The following is a 12,615-nucleotide window of genomic DNA, read 5'->3' on the forward strand; positions in this document are numbered from 1 at the left end:
AGATTTAGGCTAGACATCAGGAGGCGCTACTTCGCTGTCAGGGCGGCTAGGGTCTGGAACCAACTTCCAAGCACAGTGGTGCTGGCTCCTACCCTGGGGGTCTTTGAGAGGAGATTAGATGAACACCTTGCTGGGGTCGTTTGACCCCGGTAGTCTTTCCTGCCATGGCAGGGGGTCGGACTAGATGATCTACTCAGGTTCCTTCCAACCCTAGAAACTGTGAAACTATGAAAAAGGGTCATTGCATAAGAGTGAATTTGCACATACATAATCTGTATAAAGTGAGGGAAACTTGTATATTAGTGGTGTTTCATTTGAATCATGTAAAATGTGGATTTGGGGTGGGCTTTTTTTAATTTGAAAATTGGGGATTTTTTTTATCAGAAAACTAGGATCCCTGGTGATCAGTTAATTATAAAAGCTGTAATTTATATTTAAAAGGTTACTGGTATACTAGAGAAGTCCAGCAAGGCATATACTAATTTTCTAGTATACCAGGATGACAAATCTTATTTAATGATGCTAGTTTCTCCAAAAATGTACATTGATGTAGGCCCCATTGTTATTAATGTAACTCTCAAGTCACCACAATTTTCTGAAAGAGAAGTGTGAGAATGGGTAGCTTTAGAGAAAAACTAAGTCCTCTCAAGTTTAGGACAATTTACACCAAGAATGGCTCACAATTAGGGTGTCACGCCAGGACATGGGCAACTGGGTCTGGAGCCACTTAGGGATCAAGGCACGAAACAGAGTTGGGATGGATGAGCATAATCTGAGGACAAACCAGGTCAGAAAGCCAGGAGGTCAAGCTAAGAGGGGTCTAGGAGTGAGCTGAGACAAGATCTGGGAAATCTCTCAGACAGCAGAGTCAATAAATGAGTCAATGTGACCAGCAAGTCCATCTAGGTTCAGGTTGAACCTTGTTATTTGAGCACTTCCTGTTCTGGTTCACAGATTTACATGGGAGAAGTGGAGGGTCAGTTGACTCTGGCCAGTCACATCAGTGACAGGGAGTGGATGGAGGGTTAAGTCCTATTGGAAGCTTCAGGCTAGCCTTGACCAGCCTGGCAGACTAGCTATGTGGTGGCTGGCCTGGATGAGTGGCAATACTACTAGGCCAAGCTCCTATGTTTGAGTACACAGCCTGACATAGAGTTGGAAATGTGTTCAGCTGGCTGTCTTGTCTCTGAAAGCGCTCTCGTTCCTTGTCATACCAGACCATTTAAGTGAGTCATTTGTTTGCTACTAATAATTCTGGAATTTTCAATTACAAAATAGGAAATTAATGCTGTGCCTTAACTGATTGAGCAAGCTCAGTATGAATCCTCTTTAAAGTTCATGTTATCTCTTTACTAATTAATATCATTACATTTATTTGAGACCACCATGAAAGCTCTTAGGTAGCGATGCCATGCTTTGAATTGTCCTTTCTTTTTAACCAAACACATATGACATTTAGATGATCATATAGCCTTCTGAAGGTCAAATGTGGACTATTTCATTATACTGTAGAAAAGATTTACCCGGTTTCTGAAGGGGACATGCTATGCTACTTTATACATTCATTTCTGGCACTAGAGAATATCAGAGACATCCTGCCTCACTCTCCATCATACTCAGTCCATTTCTTGAAATTACAGGGATATTTATCAAATGGATTTGTGCACCAATGTGGCTCTGCTTCTATGCATCTTTAGGGGTAGGGGTGTTAACAGTACACCTTACCCAAGTTTGAAGCAAGTGATGCAACCACCTTGTGCACATAGCGGATGTATTTAGCTAGGTAGCAGTGGCTGAGGGAGAACGTGCTGGATATCCATGTAGCTACAACAATGCAAAGTCCCTAAGGTTTAAGGATGAAAATGTTTCCTTCCTGCTTGCCTGTCTCACCTTGACATGGTGCAAGTAAGATCATCAACCAGGGTCATGGTTTTTTCATGACCCATGGATTTACATGAATAATCAAATATTGTGAACCTGGCTAAATGGTATTTTTAGTTTTAACATATAAATTATTTGAATGCTGGTAGCACCAGAAAACAATTGAGATTAGGGTCTAGGACCTCTACGAGCAGAGTGAAGTAGCCCCTTTATCAACTCTATGTGGAGAAGAGGTACAAAAGCAGGGGGATGCAATATTCAAGTATGGTTAATTATGATGTAATAGGGTGTCCTGTGGGGCTCCCCATGGGTCCAAAACGTTGGTGGTGGAGGACCGGGAGTACCACTCCCTGGCTGCCAAATTTCTGGCCTGTGGGGAACCCCAAGGGCCATACAGCATGGTCCTGTGTGCTGGATGGGGCATGCAGGGCAATGCGAGGCCCAATTCCTATGTGTAGGGCTGGGTACAGTGGTGCAGGCCTCTAGGACCTGACCCTGGTACACAGAGTCCTGGGATCCAATCCTGGCACATGGGGCCTAGCAGAGGTATTGTGAAATTGGATCCAAGTGGCCAGGGCTGGACAGAAAGGGTGTGGGGCCCTAGGGACCAATTCTAGTGAGCAGGTGGGAGTGGTATGGGGCTTCAGGGGCCAATCTTGGCATGTGGGGCAGCACAGGGCCCCAGGGCCTGATCCCAGTGTGTGGGGGTGGCATGACCTAACCTACCATGTGAAGGTGATATGGGGCCTAATTTGGGTGTGCAGAGCCACATGAAAGCAGTGGTGGGCATGATTTGGCCTCTGGACCAGCCCTGTCTCACACATGTGGCCCATGAGGCCAAAAGTTTGAGCACCACTGCTTTAGAACAAGTCAAGGTAAATAATTCCTATATTCTGGGTTCATTCTTGTCTCAGATTTTGCTCAGAAAGTGAATCACAGACAAGCTGAAAAGAATAATGTCATTTGATTTTTTGAAAAGATTGATATTTTGCAAAACTAACCTTAAATAATAAAAATATTGTTGAGGGAGGCGGGGAGCTGATATTGTTGTTGGTGATCCCTCAAGGTTGAGGATGATCATTCCCATGGGTCAAGCAAAAGGTTGTAAATGAGTCCATTGATGGCTAAGAAAGCTGATCCTAGAGCTGTAGACTCCCTGGGAAATACCTTATGTGGTGGTTAAAGGGAAGGTCAGACCACAGATTTCTCGGTCTTTTTTCCTTTCTTTCTGTTTCTGTCATTTTCCTGCCTCCAGGGCCAGACCTGTCTCAAAGTAAGATGTTTCTTACTTTGGCCATGCAGCCCTGTCCTGGGCTAGTTTTCCCTAATTTTTGGTGTAACTGCCACACTTAATGTTTGACTTTAGGATGTCCTTGAAGCATTTCCTCTGGCCCCCATGTGTCCTTTGTCCTTGGCTGTCAGGGGCCTTGATTGGTCCAGAGCAGGCTGGTGAAGCACCTTGGTTTTTCTGATGTCCAGTGGCAAGGGGATACAAGACAAAGAGGTTTACTTGTCCACTGAAGCCTTCATCTGCTTTTGCAGCTGTCGAGAAGTATGCCTTCTGCATCTGGCTGCTCTACTGTTGAGGTCTTTGTGTTGTGTTGGACTGCTCTTCATCTGATACCTTACCTTTGACCTTACTACCATAGGTGCCCCTACCAAGAGTACAAGACTTCTGATGGTATTGCTTTTAGGATCAGCAGTACATGTAAGCCTCTCCATCCCATCACGGTGGCAGTCCATGGAGAAGATCTAATGTAGTAAACGATATTAAAATCCAGGGTTGAAAATAGATCACTCTACTTACTATCTTTTCCCCTCTATTTGATTCTAGCCCATTTTTAACATCTGGGAGTATAAGATATTGGTTGGCATACAACACTGGATCTTGTTCTAATTCTTCTATATACAGAGGTCAGTAAAATCAGGTTGAAACTATAGGGGAGAGGAAAAATTCTAATAGCGTACAGCAGTGGTTCTCAAACTTTTTTCGCAGACCACTTGAAAATTGCTGAGGGTCTCAGCAGACCACTTAATAAGCTTTTTTTTTTTGTTCTACATATCAAAGCACACAACTCATATGTTAATATCAGTAGTCTTACTTTATAAATACAGATATTCTCGATTGTTCTGCAACCTTTCTGCAGACCACCTGAATGGAACTCGCGGACCAGTGGTGGTCCGCAGAACACAGTTTGAGAACCTCTGGCATACAAAATTAACCTCTTCTATGGTGATTCAGGAAATAGGACTGACATTATCACTTATAAGCATGGCTAATAATGACCTACAGATCATGATTTTATAGGCTTATGGTCATAGGAACAATACAAAACAAGATAGTTACCTAAACAGGCCAGAAAGCTTTTTAACAGCCAGAGGTCATCTGGTAGCCTAGATCATTCCAGTCCTGGGATGGAATTGGAATAAAGAATATTCAACAAAATGCTTTAATTTTTTCCTGAATGAAGCTTTTTAAACTGGGTCCTGAAATATCCATTTTTTTTCTTTCTGTAAGAGGCTTCTTAAGTAGATGATTTGCATTATTTGAAACTGCTGATGTGGGGTGTCATTATTTTCAGTGCTTAATTTTATGGCAAATCTCATCTTCAGTGTAAATTTTCACCTATCATTATAAGAAGCATGTTTGCAAAAATAAGCTCTCTCTTAATGAGTATTGCTAACAAATTTCCCAGCTGTTTTTGATGACTTGGACTACATCTGGACTGAAAAAAATGCAACCTTAAATGTGTCAGTTTTGTAGTTATAAATGGTTTGTGTTTCATTTAATTCAACAGATACAAGTCTAATAGGCTTCAATGTAGATTGCTTTCCAAATTAGAAAGCTGAGAGAGGATTCAAACTTGACCAAAAGCCAAGAAACTAAATGAACAGCTTGAAGAATTTGAACTTGCTATTTCTTATGGTATTATTTGTTTGTTTGGGGTTTTTTTCCTACTGAGGAGATGGGAATTTACTCACTTAATGAATAATTAATGAATTAATGAATAATTTCAGAAATAAAATTTGCTGGGTGGGTGTGAAGAGTAATGATTTGGTGGGCAAGCCAGTGTAGCCCTGTGGGGTCAGGCCAACTCTCAGGATCTCAATATTGCACTGTTAGACAGGAGGGTGTGACACAATTGCATGTATACAAACACACACATCAATTAGCTGCATACATGCACACACTACCAGCTCAGGCTCATACACATCCAAACCAGCCTAGGCACATGCATACCTATCACCAATTCAAGCACATACACTATACACCCTAAAAGTTAGACACAGATCACTAATTCATATATCATGCACACAGTGCCATATATACATATATACACACACACACACTCACCAGTTCACATACATACAACCCACCTACACATACACACAGGTAAGTTCCTAACTTGGATGTTACAGTGTGTATGTGAAAGTCGCCAGAACCAAGATTAAAACCAGTGGACTATACAGAGAAGCTGGCTGAGGAACTGAGGCTTGGGTTTACTTAAGGTAGACTGGGGCTGGAAACTGAAACAGACATCTGAGATGGGGGGGGCACGGGGCAGATAAGTGGTGGCAAGGAGGAGACAGCCAGGAAAGAAACTGAGGCAGAAACCTGGTTGCTCAGGGGAAAAGGAAAAGCCAGTGAGGATAAGACAGTGGCAAAGAAACAGGGAGCTTGGGGGCAGAAAGGAGCTCAGGACAGGTGTTGGAGGCAGCAGTGAGCCAGAAGCAGGAGAGGGAGAAATGAGACAGAAGCGAGAGGGGCAAGGAGCAGAGATTGGAGCAGGGCCAAACCACAGTAAAGCAAAACCCACCTTAGGGGTCTGAATAACAGTTTTATTACACAGACAACACACTGCACAGCTAGGTCACAGACAACCTCCAGCTATGGACACCACCAACTGCCTCAATGAACATATACGCTGTGAGGGATTCAATTCTTCTCCAAGTACCTTCTAGAACATTCGAATATTACAATTTTCAGAGCTCTAGCAGCTACCTGTGCACAGAGTTCCAAATTACAGGAGATGCGGAAGGGTACTTCAAATATATAGATAACATTTTATGGCTTTGGATCATTTCTAATTTTTTTATGCTTGTTATGTTGGCACTGCTAGTTATGAGAGATACATAAGCTAAATGCTGTGCAAACACACAGTAACAGAGAGTTCCTGTTCCAGATCGCTTACAACCTACATTGTATGTATACACACGCATTATGTATATTATGTATAATATATACATGAACTTATTGTATATATAATATACTATATATCTATATTGTGATCTATAGATTTATATAGCTATAGATATCTAATACATTACATAAGGTCAAGTAATGTTGTCACAATTATTTTTTGGGTATTGTCAACATATATATATGGGATTTAAGTCATTGTTCATGCCTGAAATCGCAAAGATTCTGCATCACCTGAACTATGCTAGGAGCTGATGATCACTGGACTGATCAGCAACTCATTTGCTTGGTTAGGTCAGTCAAACTGGCTCCCAAATGATGGCTGCAGCAAAAGCAATGCTGATGCAAGATCAGCACTGAAGGACTCAAGGACCCAATCAAGCCAGACCTCTTTCACCAGTGCCTCAACAAAAAATGGTGAATTCTAATCAACGACAAGAGAATGTCAGCAGCATGTGGGGTACCTTCAAGTTCACCATCATCAGCACCTGTAAAGAGACACTTAGATTCTCTACCAGGACAGATCAAAACTGCTTTGATAAGAATGACCAGGAGATCCAAGAGTTGATCAACTGCAAGTGCAGGGCCTTTTGTGCTTGACAGAACAACATCAACAAGGATCCTGGTTATCTCCGATAAAAAAACACCCAATTTTCAGATTAAAAAACCAACATAAAAATCCACATTTTTCTGTGATTAAAATGAAACACCACTATATATAAATTAAAAACTCCCCAATTTTCAGATTATATCTATATTTATATCTATCTATAGATATAGATATATAGTGGTATTTCATTTAATCATGGAAACGTGGATTTTGGGTTACCTTTCTTAACCCAAAATAAACAATTTTTTTAAAATCAGAGGATCCCTCCTGATATGGCATGTGAGGGCTTGTTGAAAAAGTTCATGTTAAGATTGTGCAGGTAGGGCATGTTTGTCCTGGTAGTGAAATGCAGTTGCCACAGTGTAGGCATACTGTACCCCACCTAGAATTTGGTACTCATGTGCTGGACATATTTATACCTTATTTCCCATTGTACTGCTTTCAGAAATTAATTTGCTATAGATCCTATACCTCTTCTTTGCCTGAGGGATGATAACAGCATTTAAGATTGGATATGTCTGAAGAAGAGTAGCAGAGTGAAATTTGATTATTAAGCTTTCACTATTAATAAGTTTCCCTGCTTGAGATCTCCTCTATAGTTTAATTATTAATTGCCTAATTCAAGACAAAGCTTCTGGATAAATAGATCTTCATGAATGTTGTAGATAAATCAAGTAGAGATTTTGAAATGACTTTTGTCACTTCCTTTTTTTTGATATGTTATTAATTTGCCTTCTTATTTTTTCAGGAATAATTTTTCCTACATTCATTAGAGAAGGAGGCACTTACAGAATAATAAAGAGACCAGACATATTGCATTTCTTTTCATCTCTCTTTGGTGTTGGGGTAATTATATTTCAGTAACTTAGAAGACTTTGAATTCCTCTTCAAGTTTTCTTAGCATTGATCTCCCTTTGTGAGCATGTGCCCTTGATGTCAAGTCAAACCATCTAGAAAAGCAGTGACTACTAAGGCCTGACATAACATATGGTGCCAAGAGCAACCAGCTGCAGGGTGTTATACAGGAGAGAAGGAAGAGAACAGGTTTTGTAGTCAAACTATTACACTGCAATTTAGGAGATCAGTACTCAGTCCCTGTTTTGGAGAGAGACTTTCTGGTATGATCTTGGGGCAAGTCACTGACAGCCAGATCTGAATCACCATCTTGGCACATAACATGGATTTAGGTTTAATTTAGACCTTTAGTCACAAAAGGCAACTCTGATTGACCCCACTCCAGCAGCCACAAAACTAATTTGCTGCCTAAATTCATTCTGCACATTGAATCTTGATCTATCACTTTCTCTCTTTGCCTCAGCCCCCAATTTGTAAAATGCGCATAATACTTCTCTATCTCACAGGGTTGTTGTGAGTATAAGTTCTTGAATATTTGAGGACTGGAAAGAATACTGAGATAGTTTGGCTTCTGGTCCATTTCCAGTCCATTTCATAGACATGGATTTAAATATTCAGATCATAGCCTCAATGGTCCCCAGGGCTCACACACACACCTGTGAGTTTGATTCTGCATCAACATACTCAAATAGTTCATTACTTTTTGAAATCATGGTCAAAACAAAAACCAGGCCTCTGGCATTTTCAGACAAGCTCTAACAACCTGAGTACGTAGACCTGCAGGGATGAATTTAGGAAGGCCAAAGCGCAATTGGAGTTGCAGCTAGCAAGGATGGGAAAAGCAACAATAAGGATTTCTACAAGGATGTTGATAGCAAGAGGAGGATCAGGGAAAATGTGGGCCTCTTACTGAATGTGGGAGGCAACATTGTGACAGAGGATGCAGAAAAGGCTGAAGTGCTCAATGCCTTCTTTGCTTCAGTCTACACAGGCAAGGTCAGCTCCCAGACTACTGCACTGGGCAGCACAGTTTGGGGAGAAGGTGAGCAGCCAACAGTGGTGAAAGAACAGGTTAGGGACTAATTAGAAAAGTTGGACATGTACAAGTCCATGGGGCTGGATGCAATGCATCAAAGGGTGCTGAAGGAGTTGGCTGATGTGAGTGCAGAGCCACCGCCCATTATTTTTGAAAACTTGTGGTGATCAGGGAAGGTCCCAGATGATTGAAGGGTAAATATAGTACCCATCTTTAATAAAGGGAAGAAGGAGGATCCAAGGAGCTACAGACCTGTTAGCCTCACCTTAGTCCCCGAAAAAAGCATGGAGCAAGTTCTCAAGAAATCTATTTGTAAGTATTTGAAGGAGAAGAAGGTGATTAGGAACAGTCAGCATGAATTCAGCAAGGGCAAGTCATGCCTGACCAACCTAATTGACTTCTATGTTGAGATAACTGGCTCTGTGAATGCAGAGAAAGCAGTGGATGTAATATGCCTTGACTTTAGCAAGGCTTTTGATACTGTTTCCCACAGCATTCTTGCAAGCAAGCTGAGGAAGTATAGGTTGGATGAATGGACTGTAAGGTGGATAGAAAGCTGGCTGAATTGTCAGGCTCAATGGGTAGTAATCAATGGCTCAGTGTCTAGCTGGCAGCCGATATCAAGTGGAGTGTCCCAGGGGTCAGTCCTGTGGCTAGTTTTGTTCAATATCTTCATTAACTATCTGGAACATGGGATGGATTGCACCCTCAGCAAGTTTGTGGTTGACACCAAGCTGGGGCTGTCTATTAGATTCACTGAAGAGTAGGGCTAGGATTCAGAGTGACCTAGATAAATTGGAGGATTGGGCCAAAAGAAATCTCATGAGGTTCAACAAGGACAAGGACAAAGTACTGCACTTAGGACAGAACAATCCCATGCACTACTACAGCCTGTGGTCTTACTGGCTAAGCAGGAGCTCTTCAGAAAAGGACCTTGGGGTTACAGTGGACCAGAAGATGGATATGAGTCAGCAGTGTACCCCTGTTGCCAGGAAGGCTAACAGCATAGTAGGCTACATTAGTAGAAGCATTGCCCCCCTCTAGTAGAAGTAATTTCCCCCATCTATTCAGCACTGGTGAGGCCACCACATCTGGAGTACTGTGTCCAGTTTTGCGCCTACCTCCCTACCCCCCACTATAGAAAGGATGTGTGCAAGTTGGAGACAGTCCAGCAGAGAGCAACAAAAATGGTTCAGGATCTGGGGCACATGACCTATGAGGAGAGACTGAGAGTACTGGGTTTATTTAGTCTGCAGAAGAGACGACTATGGCGGGATTTGACAGCAGCCTTTAACTGCATGAAGGGTGGTTCCAAAGAGGATGGTGCTAGACTGTTCTCAGTGGTGATAGATGACAGAACAAGGAACAATGGCTTTAAGTTGCAACAAGGGAGGCTTAAGTTGGATATTAGGAAAAATGTTCTCACTAGGAGTGTGGTAAAGCACTGGAACAGATTACCTAGAGAGATGGTGGAATCTCTATCCTGGGAGGTTTTTAAGCTCCAGTTCAACAAAGCCCTGGATGGAATGATCCACTTGGTTATGGGCCTGCTTTGAGCAAGGGTTTGGACTAGATGGCCTCCTGAGGTGCCTTCCAACCCTAATTTTCTATGATTCTTCAGAGAAACCTGGCATTATAGGTCGTTACTTAATTTTAGCCACAGACAAATAATTTAAGTAAATGGTGCCATGATAAAATTTGACTAATCTCTTTGGGCATGTGTAGACGAAACAGGGACCCGAAATTAAAGCAATGGGTTTTATAAACACTGCTTCAATTTAGGGCTGATTAAACCCTTGTGGTGTACACACACCCTGCTGACTTACCTGCATCTCCAGTGGGGAGGGGAGGGCAAGCTGCTGGTGGGTGGAGCGGTCCCTGGGTTGCGGGGGTGGTGGTGGGGGAGCTGGTGCTTCCCTCCACAGCAGCTGTGTCCCCCCACCCAAGCAGCACCTGCCTGCAGGCACTCGGCTCAGGCGGTACTGGGGGGCACTGCAGCTGCGTGTGGGAAGCACTGGATCCCCATGCAGCTCTGGTAGGCAGGCAGGATCCAGGGGGGTGGGGGGAGATCAGCCTTGCTGCTTGTCTTAGGTGGAGCCTGCCTTCCTGGGCTGCTGCCAGTTTGCCTACAGGGCTTCCTGCAGAGCCATGGAGCTGCACAGAGCCCTTTGAGAAGTTTTAATTTGCTGCACCCCAAGTCATTTAAGGCTTATTATGCCGCCAAATTTCCTACAGCAGCTGGAATTAATGCACAATATACTGCCAAGGCATGCAAACACCGACCGACACCATTAAAGTGCTACAAAAGCATTTATCTTGCTTTAAAGTGTCGTGCAAAGTCGCCTCTCATTTCGTCCACACACGGCCTAGGATGACAAAGAAGAACTAAGCGTATTAAAGGAAATGCAAGGAAGAAAGAAAGAAAGAAATATTATTTCTGTATTGGCATTTTATATGAAGTGATTCTTCTATGGGTGCACTAATTACAATTTAAATATGCATATAAAAAAGAGCAAATATGGATTTCTGTTGTCAAACTGTTAAGGAATGGTGTGAAGCCATTAATGAGCTATAATCTTCAGTAGTACGCTAAGCGTGGCCTTTTCTTTACTGTTGGTTTTATCTACTCAGTTGTTCAATTGTTGAAAATGTTGGTTGTTGTTCAAAGCATGAAAATTAGGATAAACGAGTTGGTAGGAAAAGCTCAGAAATGGCAAGGCAAGTAGAACCCTTTTATAGAAATTAATTTTTTACACTAGAAAATTACTTCAGTTTTTAAGAAAATTGTCTGTAAAAACAGTGTTTATCTCACCACATAGTTTAATCACAGGATAATGTATTAAAGTGAGTAGTGACATGCATCAGTAGCCCCTTTATAATGCAACGCTATTAAAGCACTTTGCTGCAGCACAGGCCATTATTTCTAATAGGAATAATGTCTTTCCATACAGTGATTTTTTGTGTCATTCCCTTTAGGCTTTGCTTGAATAGCTGAACCTTTAAGAGATTTAGGAAACAGTCAAGTGTGCAATTGAATCAATTTTTTAAAAAACAAACAAATTGAGGATATGTGCATGGCACAGGGGAATTGCTCCTAATTGTTATATGACAATTTATTCCAAACAGAATACTGTTAGAGGACTGAACTAGCTTCTTGGAAAATGAAAAGAAAGCCATTTGTTAAAGATTAAAGGCCATCCAGTATTTGAATAGGAACTGAAAAGAAATGAAAGAACATGAAATTACTTTCTTGTCTGATAAGACAGCTATCTGTTTTCCTCCATCCTCATGCTAAATGAGTTCCACAGAATCATATATTAACATCTTTTGAGAGCAAAAATAGCTTTGAGGTTGGAATTGTGCCACACCAATCAAAAAGATGACATTAATAACTTCTGTATTGGTGACTGCTTCTAATAAGCAGACATCTATGGTACAAAAGCTTTCCCCCCACTTTTTGACTGGCAGAACAGTGCTATTGACCCAGCATCAGAAGCCACAGGAAGCGTATGTAATGCAAAATTAACTCATCATAGGCAACATGAGTGCCTTCTAAAATAATGAAAATGAGGGGAAACTGACTGGTTGCTGCTTGTTGTTAGTTCCCAACTGAAAGCAATAATGTACAAATATTTATGACTAAATAGTGCTGAGACACATATCACCAAGGCCCTCCATCATGCTTCAAAATATAAACTAATGTCCTACTAGGGCTGAAAATAAATTATCTTCCATCTTATATTCCTGTCAGTTTGGGGCATGATGATTGGGGATCCTGGTTTTCTCTGATTAAAAAATATCCCCAATTTTCAGATTTAAAAAAGTAATCCAAAATTCATATTTACTGTGAATTATACTTATTTTTAACACACACACACACACACACACACACACACACACACACACACACACACACATATACACGTATTTCATTTTAATCAGAGATTCATCTATATTTGAAAGACCTAGCCGCAGGCAACACAGGCTCAACTGCAGCTACTGCCCCTGCTCTCCTCAAGACAAAACGCAAAG

Source organism: Crocodylus porosus, unplaced genomic scaffold, assembly GCF_001723895.1.
Source record: "Crocodylus porosus isolate Cpor-Errol unplaced genomic scaffold, CroPor_comp1, whole genome shotgun sequence".
In the NCBI taxonomy this organism is placed as follows: Eukaryota; Metazoa; Chordata; order Crocodylia; family Crocodylidae; genus Crocodylus; species Crocodylus porosus.